The 19,976-nt window shown below is 42.7% G+C and overlaps 1 protein-coding gene across 4 annotated transcripts in view; it reads left to right on the top strand.

Moving 5' to 3' along the window:
• The window catches only part of LOC128902316 (transducin-like enhancer protein 4), a 99,169-nt gene that overhangs the window by 64,201 nt on the left and 14,992 nt on the right, over positions 1-19,976 (top strand). The gene's annotated exons all lie outside the window — the stretch shown is intronic.

Raw genomic sequence — 19,976 nt, 5'->3', positions numbered from 1 at the left:
GAGCTGGAGGGTCCCCCAGGGATGCCCCCAGTGCCTGGCAGAGGGGGTGAAGCCGGGTCCCTCCCGGCAGGGCTTCCCACGGTGGAGGGGCTCGGCCTGACGGCGCTCTCGCTGGGATGCCGTTAGCTTGCTTTTGGGCCGCACAGGGGAACGAATAAAAAAATTTTCTCCGAAGTTGAGGTATTACTGGGCTTGTCGGTCTGCCATGAAAAACACAATCTGAGGGGAAAACTGAAATAAGCGCTTGTGTCTGCACCACAGTTTACCTGGACTTCACGACTCCTGTGCTCCGCTGTCACGGGATTGTGGTGGAAGCAGAAGGCGTGGGGGAGCGGGTCTGGCGCAAAATGCAAAATGGAGCCGCGTAACAAAAATCAGCAAGAGGGCCGGCCGCGACTGCGCTTGAGAGATGCAAAACCGGGGGGGTCGGCAATGTCTGCTGCCTCCCAGAGCGGTTACCCGGGGCGGGCGGCAGCGGCGCGGGTTCCCCTTCCCTTCCCCTCGCCCCCGCAACAGGCACCGCAGCGGGATGAGGGAGTGGGATGCAGGGATGCGGGGTGCGGGCTTGGGGTCCGGCCGCTGGCCGCCAGCGCCGGGCTGGCCCCGCCGGTTCTCCACCGAGTCTCCGGGAGGACTGTAGGGGGAACACTGTGTATGTCGTATCACCGGCGAACGCTGGATGCAATCAGTGTTTTAATGAGGCATTGGAAGTGAAATGCCGCTTTAATCTGCTAATTGCATTAAGAGGACGGCAGATTGCTCTGTATCGCTTCTTTTTGAGCTGCGAGCTTATCAAAGAGTACCGAGGTGCTTTTAAGTGAGGTATTGCAGCCAGTCGGACGCTACTTGTTTGCATACGAATATTAGCAGACACAGCTGTACCTCTGTTTTCCTGCCTCCCGAGAGGCAGAAAGCAGCTGTGGGAGTTTCCGTAGCGCGTACTTAAGAGTAAGTGGGGCGGTGGGGAGGGAGAAGGGGAAAATTTCGACACGGTTTGTTCTTTCCTTCGTCCACAGGGTGAGCGGTCTGTCATAGCTTCTCCAAGCATTGAAGCCGGCATATTTCAAGCCACTATATTTTTTCCAAAGAGGGCATACAGTATTTTCTTTGCTATATTATTCTGGCTGGGTCAAAGTAAATAATAACATTGATTTTGCTGGCAGCGTTCTATTTTGTCAGACTGGCGTGTGCTGCAGAGATGCAGCGCAGGGGCATGGAAGAAGGGCCAGGAAAGGTGTCTCCGGATCACAGCTATGCGCAGAAGAAGGGTTGTCCGCAGGAGTGCATGGTATGAGTTTGGCACAGACCACACACAGCACAAAACTTGGCAGCTACAGCAACATATTCCTGAGTCTTTGCTCATTTTATTTTAATAACAAAGTAGACAGACTACATAGAAATCATTGCTTGTATTGAGTTGAAAAGCCAGTGCTGACCTAAATAACATGAAGCCTTGCCTTGTGATGTTACAACACCAGGCATTAGGAAATCATTGTATTTGGCTTGCAGTAATTATAGCTGTGTGTTTGTATTTCTTGTCTCTCACTGATATGTTTGATGAAACCATACCTGTTGATGCTGTATTCTGTTCCACCTCTCTATTTCTTTTAAAAATACCAAACTGCAATTTATTCTAGCCCTCAAGGAAATGAATGTTTTGCTTTTCCTCCACTGCTTCGAGAAAAGAGTTTCTTGCAATGACCTGCAAATATTATTTTGTAATGAGCTTTGCTGTCCCCTACTGCAAAATATGAGAGGAATTCAACGTCTGAATAATTTTAAAATAATCCCTTTAAAATCAATTACAGTAAACCTTGTGGGATGAGAGAAGCCCTTTTTCTGCCATTCCCTTGAAGTACAGTTTCTTTCCAAGTGCCCTGTCAAGGTGCATAATTGGCATTAGAGTAGCAAAGGCGCCCTGCTTTCCGCGTAAAGGCAGCCTGTCCAGTGTCAGTTTGGTGCCTTTATGAAAAGCACTGTATGCTCACCACGTAGGCAGCCTAAAAGTTTTATATCACACTGCAGGTATTTGAAAGCAATTAAGTATTTAGCAGACCTTCTGCAGGACTCTTGCGTGCTTCATGAAAGTTTTCTGGTAACTGCGTTGCCTCCGGCCATGGCAAAGGCTGGAGGTGCCATTTTTGGACCCTTCTTCCTGCTCCAGGGGATGAGGAAGAGAAGACATTTTTCTGTGGTGTCGTTTCTCTTCCCTGTGCATTTTGGATTAGCTAGCACCAGACTGCAGGTTTTTCCCAGTTAACCTGTGCAAGTTGCAACCCTTTTGATATCAAATGTTTCCTGTGCTATAGTACCTCTCTGTTGTGCTTTTGGTCTCCGTGGACCATAAACCATTTTGCAAATACTGCTAATGACTAACAGTCCTGCTAATACTGATAAACAAGCTTCACATCACAAACAGCAATAACTTGATTTATAGTAGTAAATTTAACTGAAGTTCCCTCCAAGTGGAATAGGGCTGAAACGGGTACTAACAACTGTGGTGATGATGAAGTGATGGAGCTGCAGCTACTTAGTAGACAAGTGTTTTGTAATTGTTTTGGACAGAAAGAGGAAGAAAACTTTATTTGATTGAAGAGGCTCTTTATGTTGACAACACATAACTCCAGAGATTACCACAGTCCAATCACTGTAAAACTGCTTGTTTTACAAACAAAATATGTTACATTCTAATTATAAAAACAAAAATATGTGCTTTAATTTGACATACAGACAGAATTTCTCTTACTATTTTGCAAAGTCTTAAAACTGCCAGGGTTTCTCTCTGGAATACTAGTTATTCAGCACACACAACTGCTACTCTAGATGTCAAAAATAAAATATTTATAAGTGTATTTGGTATTGTGTTCTGGCTCAAGATATGTATCCATCCAACACTGCACTGTGATGTATAAGTAAACTGGTCTTGGGAAAAACATTTGTTCATATCCAAGGTGGTTCTTGCCAATAGCGAGATTAAATCAAAACAAGCACCGCTTGTTATCTAATTTGCCCATTCTCTTAAAGTTTACTTAAAGTTTAAAAAGAGTATGTTAATGTAATGACATGGTTGTGACAAAAGCCAACAAAATCGAGGAAGCAGACATCTGGAGGTGGCTGTTTCCCACGCTAAAAGAGGCAATTGAATTAAAAGATGTAATGCTTAGCACTTGGTTCTGCGCTCTATGACTAGTTTGCGCTGCTCTTTGAAAGTGTAAACATGAACCCTCGTGAAACCTCTGGAGAAAAGCACGCCTTGTGGCTGCAGAGAAAGAAAGGCTAAGGTGGGTGATTAAGAAGAGATCAAATGAGCATGGTGGGGAGCAGAGGGAGAGAGAGATGTGGGAATAAATGCATGTTTCCTTTCTGCATCCACCTGACTAACTGCTGCGCTTATTTTATCCACATTTTACGTATTCTCTGGAGAGAACTCTTTTACAACTCGCGTGAGAAAAGAGGAAGAAAAATTGTAGGCAGCAGCCTTGATTATGCCGTGTAAAGATCAGGCAGCTAGTAGACCGAGGCGTGCCTATCGCTTGTGTGTTAAAAGCTGTTTGCTCTTTATACAGTGACACCAGAAGCAAGGTGTAGGAAGGCGTTAATCCTCCGAATGTTAACGCTTTCCAAGATCATAGGTTACCATTGTCTTCTGTTATATCAGAATTTGCCTAATGTTTCCTTTTCTCCTGTCCGACATCTGGTGGCTCCTCGGAAATATTTGAAGAGCCATCGTTTAGTAGTTTGCGGGGGAAAGCCTTGAATAATTCACACAACAAATGATTAGGCAAGCACTTGTCTATCTAACTGAATTATTCTGCATGTTTGCTGAAGCAGTTAAGCAGGAGAACAGCATTTCCTTCTCCGGAGGGTTTACAGTGGTAGTATTGACCCACCTAGTTATTGGGTTTCAGCCTTTTGTTGACACTGTTGTAAATGAAAGCAGCCTGGACAGGCACTGAGCAGCTGGGCTGGATAATTGTGAAGGATTCATGCTTGTTGCTGTTACCCCCAGTGTTTGTAGTGGGTTGTTTGCTTTGACTTTTGTTGAACTGTTGACAAAAGCATTAGATACAAATGGGAACAAATAAAGTGGTGAGATGCCAGGAGGGCTTGGCAGTAATGGTGGTTTTCATTCTGACTTAAATGGGGAATGTCGACATTTATCTGGATGGGAAATGGAAGGTGTGTTCAGCATTGGTGTGCTCCCCCCTCCCCTTTTCCCTTCCTTTCCTTACTGCTAAATATGTTTTGGCAAACACAGGTGAATAAAAACAGAGCCGAGGCAATTTCACCATTGCCTTAACTCTTTGGCACCACGTTTTTGAAGCTCTCTCTGACTGTGGATGTCTTGCTGGGCAAATCCAGTTCCTGGCATGAAAGGATTAAGTGTAAAGAGGGAAGTGGAGGAAAAAAAAAAAAGAAAGAAAAGGAGGGGGGAGGTAGAAGGGGGTAGAGTTGAGAAAAGAGAGGATTAAATAGAACAGTATACACTAAGTAGTATAGCCAGCAAAATTGAAGTCATTTACTGGAACGCTTTTAATTTGGTTTAAACAAAATACTCTTTTGTATATTCAAATGGGGAGTAGCTCAGCTGTTGTGAAGCCAGAAAATTAATGGTATTTTTAGTGAAATAGCAAAAGCATGTCAACAACATAGCTGTGGATGATAATGTTGGCATTTTATTCATGAGGAATTATCAATGCAGGTTACTGGACAACATAGTGTGACTGGAATGATTGAGCACAGGGGGGAAGCGGCTGTCCTTCTGTAAGATGATTTCATTTTGCATTTAGTCTTTCAGGAAGAGAAGAAGGAGAGAGAAAGAAAGCATTTTTTAAAAAATGTGTTTAAGATGCCTGTCCTTGTGGTTTCTGGCTCCCGGACACTAACCTTTTTACCTCTGTCTGACGCATGGTTTTGTCACTGCTTCTTTTTGCCAGGTGTCCTTTCTTGAGAGATGGCAGAGAATAGAGGCAGAAGAATAGAGTCGTGTTAGGATATCTTTGCTGAAAAGGCAGTTTTGGCCCTGGAGGAGCTGCAAGTTTGTTCTAGCCATCTCAGGCTCTTGAGTTTTGTGCCCAAGCATTGTTTGCCTGGGGACCCTTAATGCATTTAATGTGTTGTGAAATATGGTTACTTTGGCCGGTCATGGAGGAAGTTTGTGTATGATCTGGAAGGTCTTATCACTTGGCAGGAGAGATGCTGCATATTTGTTATTCTGGCTATAGTTTTCTCGTAGCAATCAACCTCAGAGTGTTGTGCAGGTCAACTGGAAAGTGGCAAATAGAATTCACAGAGGTGAAGGCACCACTGCGATGAAAGGAGGCGACACGGTTTTGTATTTCTGTCTGAAGGCATACAAAGGTGGGTATTCCTTGCCTCTGCTGTAGCATGTGCCTCTGGTGGTATCTGAGATGCCCGCAGGGTTTCAGAGCACCACAGTTGTCGTATGCAGGTATTTTTTTTTTGTCGCCTGCCTTCATGCAGTTTCAAGTTATCCTAAAACCAAACGCCATAGTTGTAAGGTAATCGGCGTTTATGGACCCACTTTAAGCAATCATCTGCAAGTGTTTTCTTTATTCCGCTTTGTTATGGTTGCCATATTGTTCCTAGCCTCTTCACAATAAGAAAAGGAGGGAAGCACAAAAAGAGATAAAGAAGAAATTGCCTTTTATTGCTGCCATTGCTAAGGTTTCTTGTAACGTGCAGCGTGTTTGTGGTGCCAAACCACAGCCCTGTGGACGTCAGCAAGAAGCATTTTGCCCAGATGTTAAATACTGTGGGATCAGGGCCTGAATTTGTTATTAATCCTACAAATATTAAAAGAAAGTGAAGAAATATCAAGCTATTTCCAGCAAACATGTACTGGGAGTGGTGTTACTGTAAATATCAGCTTGTGCATGATGAATCCCCAATTCTTTTTGACTCCCGCTTTGGGGAATACCCTGAACAATTCTACAGGGGGCTAAAGAAATTCTCATAGCAAATTTCAACCTTGAATGAAGGAAAAATGAGAAATCTCTGAAAAGCAGGGACTTAAACCCCAGTCAAAACAGGTATGTTCCATAATCGTGTCTGTACAGCATTTGGGAAATCCAGTTTTGGATCAGCTAAATTGTGCGAGAATTCAGAAAAAAATAACTCGTGAACATTCCGTGGCATTGCGTGGTTGCTTTTTAATCAAGCTCGGATAGTTTTCTGATTTCATGTGAAATGCACTTTCCCCTGTACTCGGTCACACAGAATTAGCTCTTTAGGCTAATCTGCTTTGCTTGCAGACCTGTAAGAAGGACCCCAAGCTGTGCTTTGCCAGGAGAAGGCACGAGTTTCAGGAAGTCGAGACCTGGAAGGAGGAAGGTGCTTCTGGAAAGAATTTGCATTGGAGTAACAATAGTTTTTGCACGATATGGTGTCAGATAGTAAGAAAATGGAGTGCTAAACTGGCCAGGTTGGAATGAGAGTGGAGATGGGGAAAAAGCATTCAATAATGTGGCATAGGAAACTGTGAAATAATGAGAGAGAAGTAGAAGCATGACAGAGAGGTGATGCCCTAAATCAGTGGTGCACAACCTTTAGCACAGAAGGTCTTTGCTGGCAACTTGCCATGAGCCAGTGGGCTGCACTATTTTGCATCTAATTTACATTGGATTTTAATCAGATAAGCACACACCCTGTTTGTTTTTCTTATTTATGGAGTGCTGTAAATGCAAACACTGCATAGCACAAAGCAATAAAAGACTCTGTACATGGTGGGTTATAGTAAAAGGAGTGCTGATGGGAAGACTGGCTCTGCATTTTTGAAATCAGGGAAATTTATCTGACATCTGGCTGTCTTTGAGAAGGCTTTACACATTCTGAAGGTTTTGAGTTTATGAGGCAGCTGCAAGTTTGGCTTTGTTCACGTATCAAATACATAAGGTTAATTTGAGGAAAAATGATTTCAAAGACGAGCTTGCAGATAGCACATTTCCTGGTTAATTTTGTTACGCATGGGTAATTTAAAAAACAACAACAACAAAAACAACCAGCAGCAGTATTTTCTTCCTGAAATTTTGTTCAGAGTATTAAGTTAGTTACATCTCAGATGTAGTGGCTTTAGGTTCTGGCAAGTTTAGCTGATGACGGTTTTACGTATGATGCAGAATTGTTTTCTCTTTTACATTTCCTATGACTGTGTGATACAAATTTATGCAAACTAAGAATGGGATAAGGTTATTATTTGTAGACATACTAGTTTCTGGAGTTCAGTATAGGCAGTCTGTTCTGGTAGTTGGATTGCTCTAGTCATCTAGTTGTGGTTTTGCTGATACAAGGAAGACTGATTTTTTTATTTATTCCACACTCCCACCCCCCCTACCCCCCTACTTTTCCATTTCAGTCTAGGATATTTAATGGATCCATCCCTCTGATACTGGAGTACCTCCAAATCTTCAATGCATTAATCCTCACAACAACCCTGTAAGGGAAAGAAATGCTCTCTAGGCTTCTGAAATTATCCCTATTTTATAGATAATGAACTGAGGCATGAAGAGGCTTAATTGACTTCACACAATCAGACGAAAGAGCAGACTACTGAACCTAGATTTCCCAAATATAAACACAGTTTTTCATCCTTCCTGGTTTTAGGTTTTTGCTCAGGCATCCGCTTTGCCTTGTGATCCATTTTTACCTAATTCTTCCTTTTAAAACCTCTCAGTGGATTTGAGTCCCATTCATGGCAAGGGCGTGCATGATTCTTTCTGGTGGTAGCTCATGTGGCCTAGTTTGCCACCTCAGTCCTTTGGGGCTAATTCTAGTTTCTGTTGACTACCTCATCTCTGTATGTTTTGTGTTTTCTTCTTTTTTTTCAGAAGAGAAGCTTTGGTTGAGTTTTTGTCCTTCCTGGGGGTTCGATTACGTTGCTCTTGTGTGTGGTATGGATCCCCCAGTACAGCACGGGGTTGTAGATGTAGCAGAGTTGGTGGAAGCTCACTGCACTGTTGGGAGGGTCACGGCAAGGGGAGCATGCCTGCGGTGTCGTCCCCCCCCGGGGCTAACCAGCCGTCACGCAGCATATATCCACCATGCCATGAAGCACACTGCCAAAACGCTGGGGCTAATGCTAACCCACCTTGGTAGCCCACCACCCACCAGCAGCGTGACTCCCGACAGCCCAGCAGTGTTGCCTGAGCAGCTCCTCAACGTGTTACCTCTGGCCGGGGGCCACGCTGGCAGGGCTCTGCCGCTTTCCACACGCGGAGAAAGGCGGTTCAGCCGCACAGGTCAGGGTTGCCGGCGCAGTGCTCCGCTGCCAGCCAGCAAGGTGCCCAGCGCGAGCTGCTGTGCAGCTGGAGGACTGTCCCGGGCTTCCCCCCGTGCTGCTGCTCAGCGAGCAGCCCCCGAGGTGGATATGGGAATGTGGTTTTTGTCAGTAGTGAAAGCGCCCTGTGGGGAGAGCGTGTAGGCAGGGAAGAAGGATTTCCATCTGTGGGCTGGAGCTCCGGATACAATTGTGCCTGCTGTGAAAGAGCTTGTTACACTTTCTCACTGTAAGGGCTCCATCTGGTGCTCTAGGTGTCTTTAAATGGAAATTTACGTTTACTGTCAGAACCAAAGTCTACGCACAATGAGCAGTCTGATGGTCTTACCAGTCACAATAAATGCTGAAAGCCTTTCCTTCGCCTCCCACCATGTAACGTAAGGGGCAGGGAAGGACAGTGAAATGGTGGGGGACGGACTGGGCAGGTTCAGAATCTGTCCCCATGGTAGTCGGAAGCAGTAATGAAGACCCCTTTTAAAATTCAGCATTTTCTCCGTCTTAGGGCAGGATTTAGCTCATTACGGAGAGCAAGCAAGGTGGCGTTGCAAGGAAACAAAGTCTGCTGTTGCTCAAGTGGCCCAGACGTTGGTCAGTAATCAGCGGTGTGACTTGCAACTCAAACTCTTAAATTCTAGCTGGAGACTTGATGGCAGTGCTTTATGTACTCGATGTAAAGTCCCCACTCTCTCATCAGGACAAGCGTGCCCTACATTGATATCAAATTTGAAGATGGTGTGTGCAGAACACATTAGGAAACATTTTTCTAGCTATTCTGACTTCTGCCTTGAAAAGTCCACGTCTTGGCAGCTTCTAAGAAGTGCACTGACAAACTGCTGCAGTCTAGGAATTAATAACCCTTTCCAACTGAGAAACCCATTTTACAACTATCCCATGCATCCTTCCCAAATCCTTTTTTTGCCCTCTTACCATCCATCTGCTTCGGTCTCATCTGCATCAGTCTTTACAACTGAAATGATTTCTGACTGTGCATAAAATCAAGCTGTTTGATTAGGCATCCATTAAAATATGGGTGATGGTTTTTAACGTACTCCAAAGCAACTCCAAAAATGCTTGTCTCTGGTGTTGCACTACTCGAGTGAATGGTGGCTAGGGGAAATTTTCCATATTGAGGAAAGCCTGAGGAGGCTTTTCCATAACCCTCTAACTCCTGGTTTTATAGTGCTGCTCGGGCCTTTGATCTCTACACTCTTAATTGGCTCAGAGGGAGGTTATTTACAGTCAACAAAAAAACTACCTTGAAGTTGTCATTTTAATAAACTTGTTACTTGCCAGCTTCTCTAGAGGCATCCCAAATGGAAATAAACATCTTTCATTTTGTTTTATAAATAAATTTTAAAAATGGTTTCCTAGACAACCTTGATGAAATGTCAACTTCTTCTCAGATCTAAACCCACACCATAGGTATTGTTATCTCCATCCCTGCTGGGTAATTTGTACACTGCAATAGTTTGTTTGGAAACATGCCTGTTGTTCTTTAAAATGTACTTAATGCTAGATTAGAGAACATACGACTGACTTTTTTTTTTTTTTTTTTTTTGGTCTCCTGTTTCTACCAGCTCATTTCTAAACCATTTAAAATAAAGAGCTTGAGCATGTATGGTATTTAAAAAACCTTTCACATGATGTTTTTAAAACAGATCAATTTCAGCATTAAAGAGTTAGGAATTCAGCCAAGGAAAATTCAACTCAGGATTGTATAGCTGTAATGATAATGTATTATACCCGTCTTCCTTGAAAATGATTGTAACAGTAGAGTTGAACCTAGTGAATTACATAATTTAGGAGCGTTTGCCAGAATGCTGTTTTAGGGGATTACTGTAGTCTTCCCTTAACAAAAGCAAAGGGAAAGATGGATCGTATTATGAAGTACTTAAATGAGCGAGAACAGTCTTCACAAATTATCTAAGATAACTCATTTGAATAGAACAGAAGGTCATGTGTGTGCATGCCAGTTATCACACTTAACTACTTGGCAGGGTGTAGGGGGAGTACAAGAGGGAGATTTTTGCTTTTCTTCTCCTCTAGCCTGAATTAAAAATGTATTGGCAGCTCATTGTTGACATCGAAACATTTCCAGCCAGCCTGAAGTTAGTATTTGATTGTGCTTTTAACGTTTAAAAAATTAACAGCATGACCTGTCTAATATAAATAATGAAAGGCCCAGAAAAGTAAAAGCTACTGCTGCTTCTCTTGGCAAAGCTCTAGGATGTTCAGGAGTTGTAATGCATCTAAAAATCTGGCAGCAAGGACTGTGTGTTTTATTTTTGTCAGTCTTCAAAGTAGCTATTGGAGATATAATGTGCTATTATATACCGATGTAACTGCTTTAAGACTGACTGCAGGATCTGTGTTCCCACCACTCCTCCATCCATTCCGCTTACTGGAGTCCTTGATTTGAAGAATGAGACTGGGGACAATTATTTTTGCAGCAGGCTGATGTCCAGATTCAGGGTAGCGTGCAGTAGGCATCTAAAGTTCAGCACATATGTACATTCCTCTGATTTCTTTATCTGCCTGGTGACTTTCCTGAGATCAAAGCGTGTGCCTCAAATCTGGCATCTGCTCGAGTGCTTTCCTGAATAGGAAATGGGATAATTTCCTGAACAAGGGTCTTGGGAACACAAGTAACTGAGTGTAGATGAAGTGAGGCAGATATAATGGGCTTGAATGTTATTTGGGCAGAGAGGCGAACAGTAGTGCTCAAAGATTTTGTTCTGGAAGATATTTTTATAGATGGTTGAGAGAATGTTTTTCTTCAAAATCAGCGTGAACTGCAATTTGCAGATATTTAGTAGCACCTGGTCATGTTTTATCCACCTGTCCAATTAAGAGACTGGTTGGATAATCTGTTTTCACACGGGTGCTTAGCAGTGGCTCTGCCTTCCTAAATCACGGAGGGTACGGAAAAGCGTAAAATATATTGAGTTTTCAGAAGCCACACAAGATCTGACAGGAGAAGAGATGAGTGAATTGCCAGTCTCTTAGTTAATACCTGGGAAAAACCTGTGAGCATGTTTCTGCTGATTGAAGCAATCGGGATGTGGAGTGAATGTTTCTATTGAATTTTAGGTTGCTTTTTGTAATCATGGTAGCCTCTTGAAGGCTACCTCTTTTGCCATCACTTTTCTACTGATCAAGTCAGGAACAAATAGGATTAAAAATGGGGGGAAGGGAGGGAACAAGTAAGAAAGTGTGGAAAGAGATCATCATCTCTATCTGTGAAGTATTCAGTTAAAACAATAATTTGCTTTGTTTTCTTATCGTCTCCTAGGTCATCTCTGCAGCAAAACAACTATAAAATCCTTTAGAGAAAAAACAGGCAGAAGGAAAGCAAATGAAAGGGTTTTTCCCTGAAGGGTTGATGCATATGGATATATTGGAAGGGAACAGAAATGCGTAAACTCAAAACTGATGCCTTTGCCATCAATATAGCCTGCATTACATGTAACCTAAACTAAAAATGTGGGGTACTGGGACACAGTACCTGATTGAAAGCAGCTAAGTGGAGTGTCTCGTGGGACTGTCTTCAGACATGGTCTCTGTGGTTTTAACGCAACTAAAGAAAAGGCTAATTAGTGCCAGGTTATATCCTTCTGGTCAAAATGAAGAATTAGATAGGGAAGGTAAATCCCAGGAGAAAGTTGTTAGGACCTGTCACATGAAAACGGAATCCACTTAGCTGTCCACGGAGAACGCAACGCTTAAAGCCTTATCATTACTACTTTAACATGGAAAATCTCAGGGGCGTGGGTTTTTACCTCCTAACCTCTGTTGCCGGCGCTGATGAGATTTTTATAACCCCTGTGGCTTGAGCCGCTGCAGGAAAGTGTTTGCGTTCAGCTTGGCTCAGTGCCGTACAGTCCATTTTAATCACTGTGCAAAGTGAAAGGATAACAGTTTTACTGTGGTGCTCGGTCTGAAAAGAGGGCTCTAGGCAAAAGCTGGCTATTCTTCACAGGGATTTCGTGATTCTTGCAGATATTTTTTAACAAAGTGTAAAGCATACTGACATAGGCCTTTAATGGCTATCATAAAACATTCCCTCTTTAGTGTTTTCTTACGTTTCTAAAAACTAACTGAATTACCTTGTGTGTTCTGTTTAAATTCAGTTGCTGTGAAAATGTAATTAATGTTAATATTCTGGAGATACATTGGATGTTGGGAATTTTCTGTGCACGTCCGGCATCAGCTTTTGAAGAACGCTCAGGGAGCGCTGCTGCTGCTTTCCCTGGCGTCGTGGCACGCTGCTGAATCAAAGTCCGTAATGCAGGCTGGTGGTTATGCTGCTCTCTCCCTTTCATGGTGGTGAGCCCGCAATTAAATTGCTGCATTGAATGCTCCGGCTGGTTGAGCTTTTTCTCTTGCCCTGTGATTGCGTGCTCTCCCTCGCTCTTTCTCCGTAGTTAACTCGCAATACTCTCCTCTCTGTTTCTATTTCTATTTTGCTAAAGCAAAATAGAGCTGCTCAAACTGTTTCAGGTCTCCACTAAAGGAAATAGCATGAAAGATCAGTAATTGGAACCCCAAATAAATATTTGAGGAGAGCTGTCGTTCCACGTTTCCTTGGCACTGCTCTGTTCCTCAGATTTCCGAAGATGATTATATTTACCCTCAGTTCTTCTGAATCTCTGTAACTCGGTGGCCTTTGACCCCTCCGTTTCAGCGTGTCTGATTTTGGGTAAAGTAACATTTAGGGATTTGTGTGCTGTAATGACCAACAGGCAGGTTTGTCACGAATTTGGGCATTTTCTAAACTTGTAGTAGCATGGTTTTCCCTGTCTGGAAGCATTTCCAGACTTGCACCATTGTTATCCAGGAGCGCTTAATCTTTTCTGGGATCGTTAGGGACGGAATTCCTTTGCAGCCCTCATATGCCCTGGGGCTCACCCACCGTAGTGCCTATACCAGTTGCAATTTGTGCCTTAACACCTTCTTGCAAATCTTTTCACTGTGTCCAAATTACCTACTCTGCTGTGTGCTGAAGCATGTGGTCTTAGTTTGGGGTCTGTTCAAAGGGGAGGAGATTGAAGTGCAGGTGGTGAATGGAGAATGGATCAGGTGAATTGCTCTGTGGATTAAAGGGGAGGATGTTTGACAATGCCTGGGTTGTGTTACCATCAATTAAATTCAATATTTACGAGTTGGCAGATGTGGACGAGAGCAGGCTTGATGGTAAATGTAATCTGTGAACTTTGAAGCTTCTGTAAACCTATCAGAAGTGTTTAACTCCTTTTCCTGCCCATCTGTTTCTTTTTCTTTTGTTCCCTGCTGAAACCAGGTCCTTTGTTCAAACTGTCTTGCTTACCAAAGGGTGCTTGTTATTCTAGCCACACTCCTTGATTTCACTACCTTCATGTGCCTGTGCTAAGATATACTTTAACCTAAACCTGTCTTTCCTTTTTGCCTCACAGCTGTGTTCCTCTACTGCTTCGCTGCTTGTACTTAAGCTGCATCGGTTCTTCTCTCCATCCTTTGACCCTCGCAGTGTCAGTAGTGATTAGGCCTTATGTGTGTTATGTCCTTCAGCCAGTGATTACTGGAGAAGCTGTATTTTAAAGGATTTATTGCAAAAATCCATCTGTGAAAGGCTAGCCAGCAGCCCTCACCATTGCTTTAAACAACTGCTTTTCTTGCCACCAGCATGCACCTGTACACCAGGAGGGGCCGGAGAAACAGCAGCACATGCTGATAGGATTATATGCCAAAATTGCTAGGTATCTCCAACTTCTGCTGTGTGGCCCGCTTAGCTTTTCCAGCAAATTGTTAAGTGTATGTTGAAATACATGACTGGAATTAGCGTGTACAACCAGAGTGGTTTATTGTGCGTTTTATCACCCATTTCGTAACATCTAGACTTTGATGCTTTTAATTAGCTTAGATTAAATATCACAGTGGTACCGCCAGGGCTAGCAGATCAACAGTGTAAACAGTTAAATGGATATTTTTAAAGAAATTAGGCGTGCACACATATACATAGTGTACATACATATCTATGCTCTGTGCACGTAAAACTTTTGAGAACATTTATGTTCTGAAGCCTAACTGCTGACCCCACACATTCTGTTTATTCTGGACTTCCTTGTGGCCATCTTCTTGCTCTTGCAGCAGCATTGCACATCTAGACTTTGATGTTTTTTATGACGCTCTTATCCACTAATTAACTTCATTAGTTTTGCAATTAGTGAAGTTAATTAGTGGGTAAAAATGCTATATAAAACTTCAAAGTTTGCATTTTAATCATAGTTTGTATTAAAAATAATTATCACACGCTTGATTACTAAACTCAATGCAGTTAGCTCAGACAGGGTCATGTGATATTAAAAACAGCTTTGTTCTGTATCTTTCCTCGCTAGTTAGTAGCATTTTTCACTAACAATTGCTGAGAGTTTGGTATCTGAAAATGCAACTACAGGGAAAAGGCAGTGAATGAGACCAAAAAAAATAAATAAATTTGATCATGGTATGGGTGAGTGGAAGTTGGGTTTCAGCTTGGGTAAACAGAGAAACAAGTTGGAAAAGGGAGAGCTGAAAATATTAAAAGAAGTTCACTGTGACTGGTGATATATGTGGGAAAGTTACTTGTCTACCAGCCTCCCCTCCTCTGGTGAGCTATTTCAGAAGAGATGTGCTCTGGGCTGTACTACCTGACCGTGTCTGCCTGATCACAACCTAAAAGGGAAAGGCATGGGAAGGAAAACATGCTTGCCTAAATAAGGACAGCAAAGGGGGGATGTTGGAAAATTAAAGCAAAGAACGTAAAACCCGTGAGGCTGGAGTGGATACTGAGATGTAGTAATAGCAGTAATCATAGAATCACAGAATGGTTTGCATTGGAAGGGACCTTAAAGATCACCTAGTTCCAACCCCCTGCCCTGGGCAGGGACACCTCCCACTGGACCAGGCTGCTCCAAGCCCCATCCAGCCTGGCCTTGAACACTTCCAGGGATGGGGCATCCACAACTCCCCTGGGAAACCGGTTCCAGTGCCTCACCACCCTCACAGTAAAGAATTCCTTTCTAATATCTAATCTAAATCTCTCCTCTTTCAGTTTAATAGTAATGCAGTAATAGTAATAATAGCAACAGCAAAAAAAGGCATAGTAGCAGTGTAGGTGTGGGTGACCTCAGGAGCACAGCCACTGTACAAACACTCCATATGGTGTCTACAGAGCAGCCCACAGCATTTCACACCATCTCCCTCAGTTTAAGAGAAGTAATGTACCTGTGCCTAGGGGTGTATGTAAATGAATGCACTTTTTTAGACGGATGGGCATTTTTTATAGTTAGAGCTATGCAGAAGCTTTCGTGTGTGGGAGGTCTTGGTTACCGTTTTCCTCCCTGGGCGCATGGTCTCGGTGGGCTGCACTGGGCTGCCCCTTCCTCTCACCCAGATGTTTCTAACACCCTGTCCTGTCTGGTGGGACACCCACATCTCTCCCACATCGTACCACTCATTACTCACCAGAGCGGTCTCCGTTTCATCCCTGGCATGCCAGAAGTCGCAGCACTCATTTTTTTCTTTCTTTTTGTGTTTCTGGCTTAAGCACATGGCTTTGTCTGAGAGAGCTCAATGCTCCGAGCCTAAGGCTGGAGCAGTGCCTGAGTCCAGCCTCCAGTGCTGGTACATCCATCTATAACATTGGCACCAGCCAACCAAGCAGCATTACTGCCTGGTCGTTTCCCTGCAATGCATATTGTATCCTTTTTTATAGTTTCTTTTATACTTTCAGCAGACTTTATAACAGCAATAATGTCATTCAGATAATTATACCGTAATTGACCTTAGCGTTGAGCATCCTTGGCTTTTACTGCAGTTTGCTTAGTACTTCAGGATGGTCAATTATCTCGTAATTCCCACTTTGTTGGGAATTATTGTTTTAATTATTACACTCCAAATACATCATTTTGGCATGGTAGTAAGGGTACGCTGGGGAATGGTCATATTCGTGAAAGCTTTAAAGAGTTACCAGCTTTATCATGTGGGAGGGCTTTTCATCCTGTCATCTGTAGTCATTACTTTTAACACTGATTTCATTTAATTATCACTTAGTCTGCTCAGGCCAGGTCTTCATCTGCAGGAGCTAGCATATGGGGAGTTAGGGCTTGCAGGATTTGAGAGCAGTTGGATGGCTGTGCAATCTGACCATATTGATTTCTTTTCTGCCATGTTACAGCGTGAGTCATCTATATTAACGCAAGTAACTTACAGTGGAAGTTTGGGGTAAAATGGTGAATTTTTCTTGTCTTCTTTTCCTAGCAATCTGAAGTATTAATGATTCCAAATAGAGAGCGAGCACGCTGGTGTTTGCCCTGTTACTGGTGAGAGTTTTACAGTTGCCTGAGAGGCTTGTGTGGCCCTCTTTACATTCGTTTCGTTTGTGCCTGTGTGGCACTGGTGCTCCACCAGAAGCAGGACACTGCCAGTGTTGGAGAGAAAACAGCCGGGGTCCTTGCCGTGGGAGATCTTTTCACTGTGTGTTCGCGCTGTGCTCAGCACTGTCCAAAGCAGAGACTGAAGCATGGCATACCATGCTTCACACCCTGGCGCAAAAGGTAGTGTGGGTCCAGCACTAGACACACACCGTCCCCTCTTCTTAAGCAAATTATGTGAACAAGGCAAAGTGCTCCGCCTTTCTATAAATGTTGATGTTCGGTTGGTTTTTGTCAGCGTTTTGTGGTGTATTGAACATGCATAAAAATGTTCTACCTAAGCAGAATATGAAAAGGTGGTACGTTTTGCTAAAACAGGAACTAAATGTAACCTACTTTCACGGAAGAGTATTTTTTTCTGTGTCTGATCTAATTATTTTATGTGAGCAAACTCAGTGTTGGTTGGTAGGAAAATGCTACTCTCTAGTAGATTAACGCATTTTATTGAAGAAAACAGCAGTGTGAAAAGACTTTATTTCTCTATAAATTTTAATAGTTACTAAAATGAGGACTCTTGCCCATTAAGTTACAGCCTGCCAAGTCATAATGCTGAATCACTTAATTTCTCTAAGTAGCTATCCTATTCCAGCTTCTTAAAGGCAGCTGTTAGGAGAGCACCGATGTTTTAATCAAGGAACAGGGCAGAGTCTGTCAGCAAAACAGTGTGCTTTGATGGAGGTTTTCTTGCACAGTCTGCAAATATAAGGACCTCTCTTGGACTATGTAGGCTTGCACACTCAGGAACCAAGGTGTGGGTGGGTACGGAATTACACGTAGACATTCTGATGTCAGTGGAAACCGTGAGGACGTTGTCACATCCCCGGTGTCTCTCACTGAAGATGGATCCTTACAAGTGTTTACAGGCTGAAAAGCTATTGCAAACAATAGCGAGAAGTCAGTATGGGTAATAATGTTGTCCCGTGCACACAGAAAATAGTAAGCATGTGAAGATCTAGAGCATAGCTCATTGGCTATGAACATGACATATCTTTATTACTTAGTGTAAGAGATAAATTTAGATCTGTCAGCACCAATACCAGAGATCCCATGAAGTCAGAGATCTTTATGTGGCAGGTGCATTGCATGTTGAAGGGAAAAGAAGCTGGTACCGAAAGGAAAGGGTACTGAAAGGGGTACTGAAAGGAAAGGGGTAGGACAGGTAAAACTGAGAACGTTTAGATTTGTTCTGTAGCAATAGACTCTTGAGGCAAAATGTTAGTCTTAGTAGGCTGGCCAAATTTCAGACTGGGAAATGAGATTCTGCCTGCTGTCAGTAGGTGAGTTGTCACCGTCTTTCTGCTAATGTAGGGTGCGATACTGCAGCAAGATCTTTTCATCTTGGTATTAGGTCTGATCCATCTTCGAACGCCCAATGTGGTACTCATCCTTTATGTGCTAGTGATAATTATCTTCTTTTTCATTCTAGTAGGGAGCTTTAATTTATTACTTTATTAAGCAGTGAAATCAAAGATTAAAATGGTATCTATAGCACATAGCTAACTAGATTTTGAAAAATGAAACTATATGGTTTCAAATTTATGAAAATAAATATTTCTATTTAAATAAGTGCAGTAGTTTACTTTAATTCTTTAGACACCACTCTAATTTGTAGTTTACTGGTGATTATTTTTCTTCGTTTTAAAGCAAATTGCTTTCTATAGGGTGAAGCTGAGAAATAATGAATTGAATTCACATTACAAGCTACTGCCTCCCAAATTGTAAATGAATATAAATGTAATAGGAGCTTACTATTAAAATCTTTTGCAAAAGACTATGCTATATCATTGCAGTAAACAAATACATTTTTCAAGCCATCAGTTCGTTTAATGTTGCATTTCTACTTGGCCGTTATTTTAAGGGCTTCTCTGCCTACTGCCCCTACTGTCTCCAATGTCTTAACATGTGTTGTCTTATCAAAGCAAAAAATAACATTGTTAGTTTGTGTCATTTACTATAATAGTTGATTAACGATCTGCTTTAAAGCTAAATCAGTGAACGTATTTTAACGTGTGTTTGCTCAGGATGGGAAATCCTTGTCTACCTGTTTTATACTGTCAGGGAGAGAGAGGAAGGCAGGCAGGCAAATGGAAGAGACACAGGCTGTGTTCAGCACTAACTTTGTCCTAAAGTTTTTATTTCCACTCAGTGTACTTAGAGGGTAATTAACAATTACCAGTCAAAAAGATGGAAGGTTTTTACAAATTCCACCACTCATTAATCTGAGCTGCTGTTGTCAAAACCTGGAAATTTTAGAGAAGTGGAGAGGAGGACCTGATGTCCCAGCAGGGAGAAATGATGTCTCATGTGACTTGGGCAACAACCACAGCGACAACTTCTGTGGTTAAGTGTTCTTAATCCTTACCAGAAGTTTGTTGTGTAATAAGTTAAGGAATAGAAGAAATTCGGTAATAGCAATTGAACAGAAGTTGCACAATGTACATGTTAATTTCTTGGTTTGTGTTCCTGGTAGCGGCTGTAAAGTAAACCTGGGGAGGTGTGCGCTGAAAACCCCAAAACCAAATCGCTGTGTTGTACGGTTTTAAGCAGAACAACAGCTGTCCATAATGCGTGGAGCAAGAAACCCCAAAACTAGTGTTTCTGGATGAATGGGAGGATCTAAAATCCAGCAGTAAGGGCTTCTTTGGTTGTTGTTCCTCCCACCCCTTTATATAAGGAGGACAGAGAGATGGAAACAGTCAGCAGGGTTTCAACTGAGAATTACTTTAATCTTCATTCCTGTCAGCTCCAATTCTGCAAAATGCCTGAACACATCCTTACTTATGTACGTTCAGCCATTGACTTCAGTGTGAGATAAAGTTTAGCGCATGTTTAAATGCTTTCTTGAATTAGGGCCAAAAGCTGCTGCTGCTGCTAAAATCAATCCCAGAGGGAACTTTGCATCTTTCATTACTTCCTTTTTTGTGTACCAAGATACAGGCTCCATCAAGCTTTGGAAATATGGTAGGAGTTGATAAATGTTGCGTGCCTTGTTTAAAGGAGTAGAGCAGAATTGTTGGATGACAGTGTATAAAGTACATACTACCTTCTTGTCTCTCCTGTCCTGTACGTGTGCTCTTTAATGATCATTAGCGAGGGCTGCAGAATGGCACTGTGTTGTGTTTCCATCTACTGCAGGCACAGCCTGTAGTTGTAAAAGGCGCCAAAATAAAATGAGTTGAGGTATTTTCCCCTGTTCCTTCCTGTTTCAAGACTGTTCGGAAGCTTGCTTC

Source organism: Rissa tridactyla, chromosome Z (assembly GCF_028500815.1).
Source record: "Rissa tridactyla isolate bRisTri1 chromosome Z, bRisTri1.patW.cur.20221130, whole genome shotgun sequence".
Taxonomy (NCBI): Eukaryota; Metazoa; Chordata; class Aves; order Charadriiformes; family Laridae; genus Rissa; species Rissa tridactyla.
This window is presented reverse-complemented; position numbering and strand designations above follow the sequence as displayed.